Below are 12,336 nucleotides of genomic sequence, written 5' to 3'. Positions count from 1 at the left end.
CACAAATCAATATTTTTATTAAATTATTTAAGTAAAATCAAATTATTCTATAATCAATTTTTATAACTAAAATATTTAATGGTAATCAGTGCAATATTAATATTAAATATTCTCGAGAAGTTCCTCTATAAAATCTATAAATTCTTATATTATACTTTCCATGTTGAGTAAAAGAATATAAGTATAATCTATATCCAGCTCTAAAAAAAGAAATTATTATAAGTATAATTATTCTTCACCAAGATCATCTAACTAATCTATTAATTAAACTAATTTCTCCTATTAAATTTAATGATGGAGGAGCTGCTATATTTGAAGATATTAATAAAAATCATCACAATCTTATTGAAGGTATAAAATTTATTATCCCTTTATTAATAAATATTCTTCGTCTATTTAATCGTTCATAATTAATATTAGATAAACAAAATATTCCAGAAGAACATAATCCATGACCAATTATTAAAATATAAGAACCTAAAAATCCTCAATAATTTATTGTTATCAATCCCCCAATTACTAATCTTATATGAGCTACAGAAGAATAAGCAATTAAAGATTTTATATCAATTTGACAAAAACATTTTAATCTAATAAAAAATCCTCCAATTAATCTTATTACTACTCAAATATATCTTCATCTTAAATTTATTTTTTGTAAAATTATTAATATTCGTAATAATCCATATCCCCCTAACTTTAATATAATTGCAGCTAAAATTATTGAGCCAGAAATAGGAGCTTCAACATGAGCTTTTGGTAATCATAAATGAACAAAATATATAGGTATTTTTACTAAAAAAGCAAAAATTAATCTTAAATATAATATAATATAATTAAATTATAATCATAAAATTTTATTATATATATAATTATAAAATTTATTTCCTTATAAATATAAAAAATTCCTATTAATAAAGGCAAAGAAGCAAATAATGTATAAAATAAAAGATATATACCAGCTTGAATTCGCTCAGGTTGATACCCTCATCCAATAATTAATATTAAAGTAGGAATTAATCTTCCCTCAAAAAATAAATAAAATAAAAATAAATTTATAGTTCTAAAAGTTAAATATAATATTAATATTAAAAAAATAATATTAAATAAAAATAAATTTTTAAAAAAATTATTTTTATTTAATCTTTCTCTAGCTATAATTATTAAAAATGTAATTCAGATTCTTAATAAAATTAACCCATATGAAATTATGTCACAACCTAATATATAACTTAAATTAAAAAAATTTATAATAGAAACTCTTATATTTATAAATATAAACATTATAAATATAAATATAAACTGAACCATTCAAAATATATTATATTTTAAACATATTGGTATTATAAAAATTATTATTATTAAATATTTTATCATTAAATTAAATTAAAACTTTGAAAATAATCATTCCCATGAGTTCGAATTATTGAAACTAAAATTGATAAACCTAAAGCCCCTTCACAAACTGAAAAAACTAAAAAAACCATTAACATATATATATTATAATCAACTATTATTAAATATAATAATATAAAAAAAAAAATTCTTAAAACAATAAATTCTAATCTTATTAAAACAATTAATAAATGTTTTTGTTTTGAAACAAAAATTATATTTCCAATAAAAAATATAATAATAATTAAACTTATATTTATCATTTGTTTTTATAGTTTAAAAAAAAACTTTGGTCTTGTAAACCAAAAATAAGATTTTTCTTTAAAAACTTCAAAGAAAAAGATTATCTTTATCTATAATCTCCAAAATTATTATTTTTAAAAAAACTATTCTTTGAAATTATAAAAATTTTTTTATCTAATTTAATTATATTTATTTCTTTTTTTATATTTTTTACTAATAACCCTTTATCAATAGGATTATTTATTTTAATTCAAACTTTATTAACTTGTATTTTATCTGGAATAATAATCAATACTTATTGATTCTCATATATTTTATTCTTAATTTTTTTAGGAGGTTTATTAGTTCTATTCATTTATGTTTCAAGAATTGCTTCTAATGAATTATTTAAAATTTCAATCTTTAATAAAATTTTTATAATATTAGGAATTATTTTTTTATTTATATTATCATTTTATTTTAAAAATAATTTATTTTGAATAAATTTATATTTTAATGATGAAATATTAAATTTTTTTAATTTATTTATATTTTCAAATAATGAATATAATTTTAATTTAACAAAATTATATAATGAACAAACTTATTTTTTAATAATAATATTAATTATTTATCTATTTATTACTCTTATTGCAGTAGTAAAAATTACAAATATTTTTTTTGGACCTTTACGTTCAATTATATAATTTTAATTACTAATGATAAATTTATTTAAACCAATTCGAAAAATTCATCCTATTATAAAAATTATTAATGGATCTTTAATTGATTTACCTTCTCCATCTAATATTTCTTCATGATGAAATTTTGGATCTTTATTAGCTTTATGTTTAATAATTCAAATTATTACAGGATTATTTTTAACTATATATTACTCAGCAAATATTGATATTTCTTTTTATAGAGTAAATTATATTTGTCGAAATGTTAACTATGGGTGATTAATTCGTACTTTACATGCTAATGGAGCATCTTTTTTTTTTATTTGTATTTATTTACATATTGGACGAGGAATTTATTATGAATCTTTCAATTTAAAATTAACTTGACTAGTGGGAGTAATTATTTTATTTTTACTAATAGCTACAGCTTTTATAGGTTATGTTTTACCTTGAGGTCAAATATCTTTTTGAGGGGCTACAGTAATTACTAATTTATTATCTGCAATTCCATATTTAGGAAATATATTAGTAAATTGAATTTGAGGAGGATTTGCTGTTGATAATGCAACTTTAACTCGATTTTATACATTTCATTTCTTATTTCCATTTATTATTTTAATATTAACTATAATTCATTTATTATTTCTTCACCAAACTGGATCTAATAACCCTTTAGGAATTAATAGAAATTTAGATAAAATTCCATTTCACCCATTTTTTACTTTTAAAGATTTAATTGGATTTATTGTATTAATTTTTTTTTTATCTTTATTAACTTTAACAAATCCATATTTATTAGGAGATCCTGATAATTTTATTCCAGCTAATCCTTTAATTACCCCAATTCATATTCAACCAGAATGATATTTTTTATTTGCTTATGCAATTTTACGATCAATCCCTAATAAATTAGGAGGTGTAATTGCTTTAGTTTTATCCATTTTAATTTTAATTATTCTACCATTTACTTTTAATAAAAAAATTCAAGGTATTCAATTCTATCCTTTAAATCAAATTTTATTTTGATTTTTAATTATTACTATTATTTTATTAACTTGAATTGGATCACGACCAGTAGAAATACCTTATATTATTACAGGACAAATTTTAACTTTAATTTATTTTTCTTATTTTATTATTAACCCAATTTTAAATAAATTTTGAGATAAATTAATTTTTTACTAATTAATGAGCTTGTTTAAGCATTTGTTTTGAAAACTTAAGAAAGAATAAATATTCTATTAATTTATACTAAATTTATTTTATTAATTTAATAATATTTTTAAACCTAAAAAAAATAATAAATAATTTAAAGAAATAGGTAAATATCTTTTTCAACATAAATATATTAATTTATCATAACGATAACGAGGTAAAGTACCACGAACTCAAATAAAAAAAAAAGAAATAAATACTAACTTCAAATAAAATAATAAATTTAATTCATAACCTCCTATATTAAAAATAATAAATAATATTCTTATAAATAAAATTCTTGAATATTCAGCTAAAAAAATTAAAGCAAATCCCCCTCTTCTATATTCAATATTAAATCCTGAAACTAATTCTCTTTCCCCTTCTGCAAAATCAAATGGAGTTCGATTAGTTTCAGCTAATATCGAAGAAAATAAACATAATCTTAATGGAATTATTATAAAAATAAATCAATTTAAAAATTGATATTCTCTAAATTTAATTAAATTTAAATCTATAATTATAATAATTCTTGATATTAAAATTAAAGATAATCTAACTTCATAAGAAATTGTCTGAGCAACTGCTCGTAAACCTCCTAATAACGAATAATTTCTATTTGAAGATCAACCAGCAATTAATAAAGTATAAACCCCAACTCTTGTGCAAGATAAAAAAAATAATAAACCTAAATTAAACATAATTATATTAAATAAATAGGGAATCACTATTCAAATAATTAATGATAATATAAATCTAATAATAGGAGAAAAATAATAAGAAAAATAATTTGAATAATTTAAATATACTTGTTCTTTTGAAAATAATTTAATAGCATCAGAAAAAGGTTGTAAAATTCCTATAATTCCTAATTTATTAGGTCCTTTACGAATTTGAATATATCCTAAAACTTTTCGTTCTAATAAAGTTAAAAAAGCAACCCCAATTAAAACCCCAATTAATAAAAATAAACCCCCAATTATAATATTAATAACATCAATTATTATCAATACTATCTATATAATAAATTATATATAAATGAATTCTAAAATCATTACATTTTTCTGCCAAAATAGTTTATATAAATATTAATAATATTCTTAAAATTAAATTATTTATAATATTTGATCCTTTCGTACTAAAATATTTTTTTTTTATTAAAAGATAGAAACCAACCTGGCTCACACCGGTTTGAACTCAGATCATGTAAGATTTTAATGATCGAACAGATCAAAATTTTAAACTTTTGCATTTAAATTTTATCTTAATCCAACATCGAGGTCGCAACCTTTTTTTTTTATTTGTACTAAAAAAAAAAATTACGCTGTTATCCCTAAGGTAATTTTTTCTTATAATCATAATTTATGGATCATTTATTCAATTATTTATGTTTATTTTTTAAAAAAAAGTTATTTTAATTTTTCTATCACCCCAATAAAATAATTACAATTATTTAAATTTATTATTATATATTAAATATTAAAAAATTATAATTATAAAACTCTATAGGGTCTTCTCGTCTTTTTAAATTATTTTAACTTTTTAATAAAAAAATTAATTTCAATTTTTAATTTAGAGACAGTTTATATTTCATCAAATCTTTCATACAAGTCTTCAATTAAAAGACTAATTATTATGCTACCTTTGTACAGTCAATATACTGCAGCCCTTTAATTTTTAAATCAGTGGGCAGATTAGACTTTAAATTATTAATCAAAAAGACATGTTTTTGATAAACAAGTGAATATAAAAATTTGCCGAATTCCTTTAAATTAATTTTAATTTAAATTTAATATGTAAAAATTTAATATACTAATTTTATCATTATTTCTAATTTTTTTCTGTTATAAATTATATTTTTATAAAAATTTAAATATAATTTTAAATTTTATTTTTTCTTTTTAAAATTTTTTATAATAAATTTTATTTTATAAACAATATAAATTTTAAAAATTTTAAATTTAATTTAATATATATATATATATATATATATATATATATATATATATTATAAAAATTTAAATTAAAGCTTATCCCTTAATATATTTAATTTTAAAAATTTTTTAATTAAATAAAAAATTAAAAAATATTTTAAATTTAAAATTAAATTTTTTTCTAAAAAAACTAGATATATTTAAAAACGATTAACATTTCATTTCAAATTAATTATTTAAAATAATTATTCAACATTAAATTTTTTAATTAATTAACTCTTTTAAATTCGAGATTTTTTTAACTAATAAATATTTTTTAATAAACTCTGATACACAAGATACAATAATTAAAATTTACTTTTTAATTAATTAATTTTTCAAATTTATTTCAAATTTCTTTTTCAATACTATTTTATTATAAATAATTATATTTTTTCTCTAAAAAATACTTTAACATCCCCCAATATTAAAAATTTTTTTATTAAATATAATTTTTTTAATTTTTCCCCTCAAATTAATTATTTATTATAATATCTTTTCAATGTAAATGAAATACTTTATTCAAGCTCTAATTTGATCATTCTAGAAACACTTTCCAGTACCTCTACTTTGTTACGACTTATTTCAATTTTTAAATGAAAGTGACGGGCAATATGTACATATTTCAATTATTAATCATTTTAACAAACTAATTAAAATTACATTTAAATCCACCTTCAATTTTATATTAAAAAATTTATTTTCGTTTAAATAAATTTATTGTAATCCATCTTAATCTTAATTATAATCTGCATCTTGATCTGAATTAATTTATATTTAAAATTTTAAAATATTATTTTTATATAAAAATATTTTTTTAACAATGATATACAAAATTTTTTATTAAGTAAATTTATTCGTGGATTATCAATTACTAGACAGATTCCTCTAAATGAACTAAAATACCGCCATTTTATTTAAGTTTCAATATTTATTATTTACTATTTTAGTATTTAAAATTAAATTTTTAATAATAGGGTATCTAATCCTAGTTTATAATAAAATTTACTAAATCATAATTTTTATATAAATTTTAATTAAATTAAAATTTCACCTTATAATTTAATATTTTTTAAAATAATATTATTATTTATTATTTACTGAATTAATTTAATTTAACTTTTGTTTAACCGCAACTGCTGGCACAAAATTAGTTATTAATTTTTTTATTACTAAATCTTAATTTCTTAAATTTTTAATATTAATTACTACAAAACATTATTAATTATTTTTAAAATAATTAAAATTATTCACTAAAATTTATATGTAAAATAAATTAAAAATAAATTATTTAAAATATAAAATTTTATCTATTATTATAAAATTTTATATAGAATTTTTTTTTTTTTTTTTATAAATTAAATTTTTAATTGTATATATTTATATATATATAATAATAAATTTAATTAATATATATATATAAATTAACATTAATTATTAAATTTTTAATATTTCTATTTCTCCTATTTTTATAATATCCATATTGAAAATTAAAATATATAATAAACAATTATTAATTAATTAAAAAAAAAAATATTATAAATATAATATTAATTAAATAATAATTTATTAATTTTAAAAGTAATAATATATTAAATTATTTAATATAATATTTAAATTAATAATTAATAAATTAATTTATATATATATATATATTTATAAATACACACGTATATATTTGAATATCTTTTATTTTTTTTTTATTTAAATATAAATTTTATTTAACTATATATATTAACCATATTTAATATTTTTTATATTAAATATTATAAAATTTAAAAATAAGCTAAAATAAGCTTTTGGGTTCATACCCCAAATATAAAGGAAATCCCTTTTTTTTAAAAATAAAGTGCCTGATAAAAGGATTATTCTGATAGGATAAATTATGTAATTTTTTACCTTTATTATATTTTATAGAATTAAACTATATCTAATAATTTCAAAAATTATTGTGCATCTTACACTAAAATATAATTTTTATATAGTGAATTTAAATTCGTCTTTAGAATATTTTATTCTTATTTTTTATTTTATTAATTAATAATTCAAATAAAATATTTTTCTTATTTATTTTATTTTTCAGAACTATAATTTCTATTTCATCAAATTCATGATTAGGATGTTGAATTGGTTTAGAAATTAATTTACTTAGATTTATCCCCTTAATCTCTTCCCCCAATAATTTATTAAATTCAGAAGCTTCCTTAAAATATTTTCTAACCCAATCTATTGCATCAATTAATTTTTTATTTTCTATTTTATTAAATTTATTTTTTATAAAAATATTTATTAATGATTTTTTATCGATTATTATAAATTCCGCAATATTAATAAAAATAGGTTCTGTTCCTTTTCATTTTTGATTTCCTAATATTATAGAAGGATTATCATGATTTAATAGATTTATTTTAATAACATGACAAAAAATTTCACCAATAATTTTATTATCTTATAATATAAATTTTAATTTTTTAATTTTTATTATAATTTTTAATGTTATAATTGGAGCTATAGGAAGATTTAATCAAACTTCTTTACGTAAATTAATAGCTTTTTCTTCAATTAATAACATTGGTTGATTAATTTCAGCTTTATTAATTAGAGAAAATTTATGATTAATATATTTTTTATTTTATTCAATATTTTTATTTATTTCATGTTTTTTATTTTATATTACCAATATTTTTTATATAAATCAATTATTTAATTTTAATTATAATTTCTTAATTAAATTTTCAATTATAATTAATTTTTTATCATTAGGAGGATTACCTCCATTTTTAGGATTTTTTCCTAAATGAATTATTATTAATTTTTTAATTAATAATAATCTTATTATTATTAATTTTTTTTTTATTATAAGTAGATTAGTAATATTATTTATTTATATTCGAATTATTTACTTTTCATTTATATTTTTTTCTTTAAAATTAAAATGAATTAAAATTTTTATTAAAAATAATTTATTTTTTTTAATTTATTTTTTTAATTTTCTTTCTTTATTAGGTATAATTATTATTAGAACTTTATTTTTTATTTAATTTAAGGTTTTAAGTTAAATAAACTAATAATCTTCAAAATTATTTATAAAGAAATTCTTTAAGCCTTAAATTAATTTATCAAGTTTTAATAATTTTATTATACCTTAAAATTTGCAATTTTAAATCATATTTGAATATAAAACTTAATAAAAGAGAAATTTCTCGTTAATAAATTTACAATTTATCGCTTATATACTCAGCCATTTTATTAGCGAAAATGACTTTTTTCAACAAATCATAAAGATATTGGAACTTTATATTTTATTTTTGGAATTTGAGCAGGAATAGTTGGAACATCTCTTAGTATTTTAATTCGAATAGAATTAGGAAATCCAGGATCATTAATTGGAGATGATCAAATTTATAATACTATTGTTACAGCTCATGCTTTTATTATAATTTTTTTTATAGTTATACCTATTATAATCGGGGGATTTGGAAATTGACTAGTTCCATTAATATTAGGAGCTCCTGATATAGCTTTCCCCCGAATAAATAATATAAGATTTTGACTTTTACCTCCATCATTAATTTTATTAATTTCAAGAAGAATTGTAGAAAATGGAGCAGGGACAGGATGAACTGTTTACCCCCCTTTATCATCTAATATTGCTCATGGAGGTTCCTCTGTTGATTTAGCTATCTTTTCTTTACATTTAGCTGGAATTTCCTCAATTTTAGGAGCAATTAATTTTATTACAACTATTATTAATATACGAATTAATAATATATCATTCGATCAATTACCCTTATTTGTTTGAGCCGTAGGTATTACAGCTTTATTATTACTTTTATCTTTACCAGTTTTAGCTGGAGCTATCACTATATTATTAACTGATCGAAATTTAAATACATCATTTTTTGATCCTGCAGGAGGAGGTGATCCTATTTTATATCAACATTTATTTTGATTTTTTGGACATCCTGAAGTATATTTTAATTTTACCCGGATTTGGAATAATTTCTCATATTATTTCTCAAGAAAGTGGAAAAAAGGAAACTTTTGGATGTTTAGGAATAATTTATGCTATAATAGCAATTGGATTGCTAGGATTTATTGTATGAGCTCATCATATATTTACAGTAGGAATAGATATTGATACTCGAGCATATTTTACTTCAGCTACTATAATCATTGCAGTTCCAACTGGAATTAAAATTTTTAGTTGATTGGCAACTTTACATGGAACACAAATTAATTATAGTCCTTCAATATTATGAAGTTTAGGATTTATTTTCTTATTCACAGTAGGAGGATTAACAGGTGTAGTTTTAGCTAATTCCTCAATTGATATTACTCTTCATGATACTTATTATGTAGTAGCCCATTTTCATTATGTTTTATCTATAGGAGCTGTATTCGCTATTCTAGGAGGTTTTGTTCATTGATATTCCCTATTTACCGGATTATTATTAAATCCCTATTTATTAAAAATTCAATTTATTTCCATATTTATTGGTGTTAATTTAACATTTTTTCCTCAACATTTTTTAGGATTAGCTGGTATACCCCGTCGTTATTCTGATTATCCAGATAATTTTATATCATGAAATATTATTTCTTCATTTGGTTCATATATTTCATTATTTTCCATAATTTTAATTATTATTATTATTTGAGAATCAATAATTAACCAACGAATAATTCTATTTTCATTAAATATACCATCCTCTATTGAATGATATCAAAATTTACCTCCTTCTGAACATTCTTATAATGAACTTCCTATTTTAAGAAATTTCTAATATGGCAGATTATATGTAATGGATTTAAACCCCATTTATAAAGGAATATCCTTTTTTTAGAAATGGCAACCTGATCTAATTTAAATTATCAAAATAGAGCTTCCCCATTAATAGAACAAATTATTTTTTTCCATGACCATACATTAATTATTTTAATTATAATTACAATTTTAGTAGCATATTTAATAATAAATTTATTTTTCAATAATTATATTAATCGATTTTTATTAGAAAGTCAAATAATTGAATTAATTTGAACTATTTTACCAGCTATTACTTTAATTTTTATTGCACTTCCATCATTACGATTATTATATCTTTTAGATGAACTTAATAATCCTTTAATTACATTAAAATCAATTGGACATCAATGATATTGAAGATATGAATATTCTGATTTTAATAATATTGAATTTGATTCATATATAATTCAATCTAATGAAAATTTAAATAATTTTCGACTTTTAGATGTTGATAATCGTATTATTTTACCTATAAATAATCAAATTCGTATTTTAGTTACAGCTACAGACGTAATTCACTCGTGAACAATTCCGTCATTAGGAGTAAAAATTGACGCTAATCCAGGACGATTAAATCAAACTAGATTTTTATTAATCGTCCTGGAATTTATTATGGTCAATGTTCTGAAATTTGTGGAGCAAATCATAGTTTTATACCTATTGTTATTGAAAGAATCCCTATAAAAAACTTTATTAATTGAATTAATAATTATTCATTAGATGACTGAAAGCAAGTACTGGTCTCTTAAACCATTTTATAGTAAATTAGCATTTACTTCTAATGATAAAGAATTAGTTAATAAATAACATAAATATGTCAAATTTAAATTATTACTTTTTGTAATATTCTTTTATTCCTCAAATAATACCTATCAATTGAATAATTTCATTATTATTTTTTATTTCTATTTTTATTAGTTTTATAATTATAAATTATTTTATTTTTAATTATAAAAATAATTTTAATTTTAAAAAAATTAATAAAAATAATTTAAAAAAAAAATTTTGAAAATGATAAATAATCTTTTCTCAATCTTTGATCCTTCAACAAATTTATTTAATTTCCCATTTAATTGAATTAGAACATTTATTGGATTATTATTTATTCCTTTTTCTTTCTGATTTTTTCCTAATCGTCATTATTTATTATGAAATTTTATTTCAAATAAACTTCATAATGAATTTAAAACTTTATTAGGACCAATAGAATTAATGGATCAACTTTTATTTTTATTTCATTATTCTTTTTTATTTTATTTAATAATTTTTTAGGTTTATTCCCATATATTTTTACTAGAACAAGTCATCTTAATATATCCCTTTCATTATCATTAACATTATGGTTAAGATTTATAATTTATGGATGATTAAATAATACACAACATATATTTATTCATATAATTCCTCAAGGAACACCAACTATTTTAATACCTTTTATAGTAATAATTGAGACTATTAGTAATATTATTCGACCTGGAACTTTAGCAGTTCGATTAACAGCTAATATAATTGCAGGTCATTTACTTTTAACTTTATTAAGTAATACAGGTATTAATATACCTAATTATTTATTAATTATTTTAATTATTATCCAAATTTTATTGTTAATTCTTGAATCTGCCGTAGCAATTATTCAATCTTATGTAATTTCTATTTTAAGAACTCTTTATTCTAGAGAAGTAAATTAATGTCTAATCATAATCATCCATATCACTTAGTTGACTACAGACCTTGACCCTTAACAGGAGCTATTGGAGTAATAACCTTAGTAACTGGTTTAGTTAAATGATTTCATAATTTTAATATAAACTTATTATTTATTGGATATATTATCGTATTATTAAACCATATTCCAATGATGACGAGATATTTGTCGAGAGGAACATTCCAAGGAAAACATACTATTATAGTATCAAAAGGTTTACGATGAGGAATAATTTTATTTATTATTTCTGAAATCTTTTTCTTCATTCTTTTTTCTGGGCATTTTTTCATAGAAGTTTATCCCCAAATATTGAAATTGGATCAATTTGACCTCCTACTAATATTTTAGTATTTA

The 12,336-nt window shown here is 18.4% G+C and overlaps 1 pseudogene across 1 annotated transcript; it reads left to right on the top strand.

Annotated features, from left to right (window-relative positions):
* Positions 1-294: 294 nt before the first annotated feature.
* Positions 295-11,965, top strand: LOC146526343 (cytochrome c oxidase subunit 1 pseudogene; annotated as a pseudogene). The gene is made up of 2 exons (XR_014879428.1): positions 295-351; positions 8,721-11,965. The product of XR_014879428.1 is annotated as a cytochrome c oxidase subunit 1 pseudogene (transcript).
* Positions 11,966-12,336: the final 371 nt, after the last annotated feature.

Source organism: Heliconius melpomene, unplaced genomic scaffold, assembly GCF_056956725.1.
Source record: "Heliconius melpomene rosina isolate 202511_hmr_F unplaced genomic scaffold, ASM5695672v1 ptg000076l, whole genome shotgun sequence".
NCBI classification, from domain to species: domain Eukaryota; kingdom Metazoa; phylum Arthropoda; class Insecta; order Lepidoptera; family Nymphalidae; genus Heliconius; species Heliconius melpomene.
Note: the sequence above shows the minus strand (reverse complement) of the source record. Positions and strands in the feature narration are given on the sequence as shown.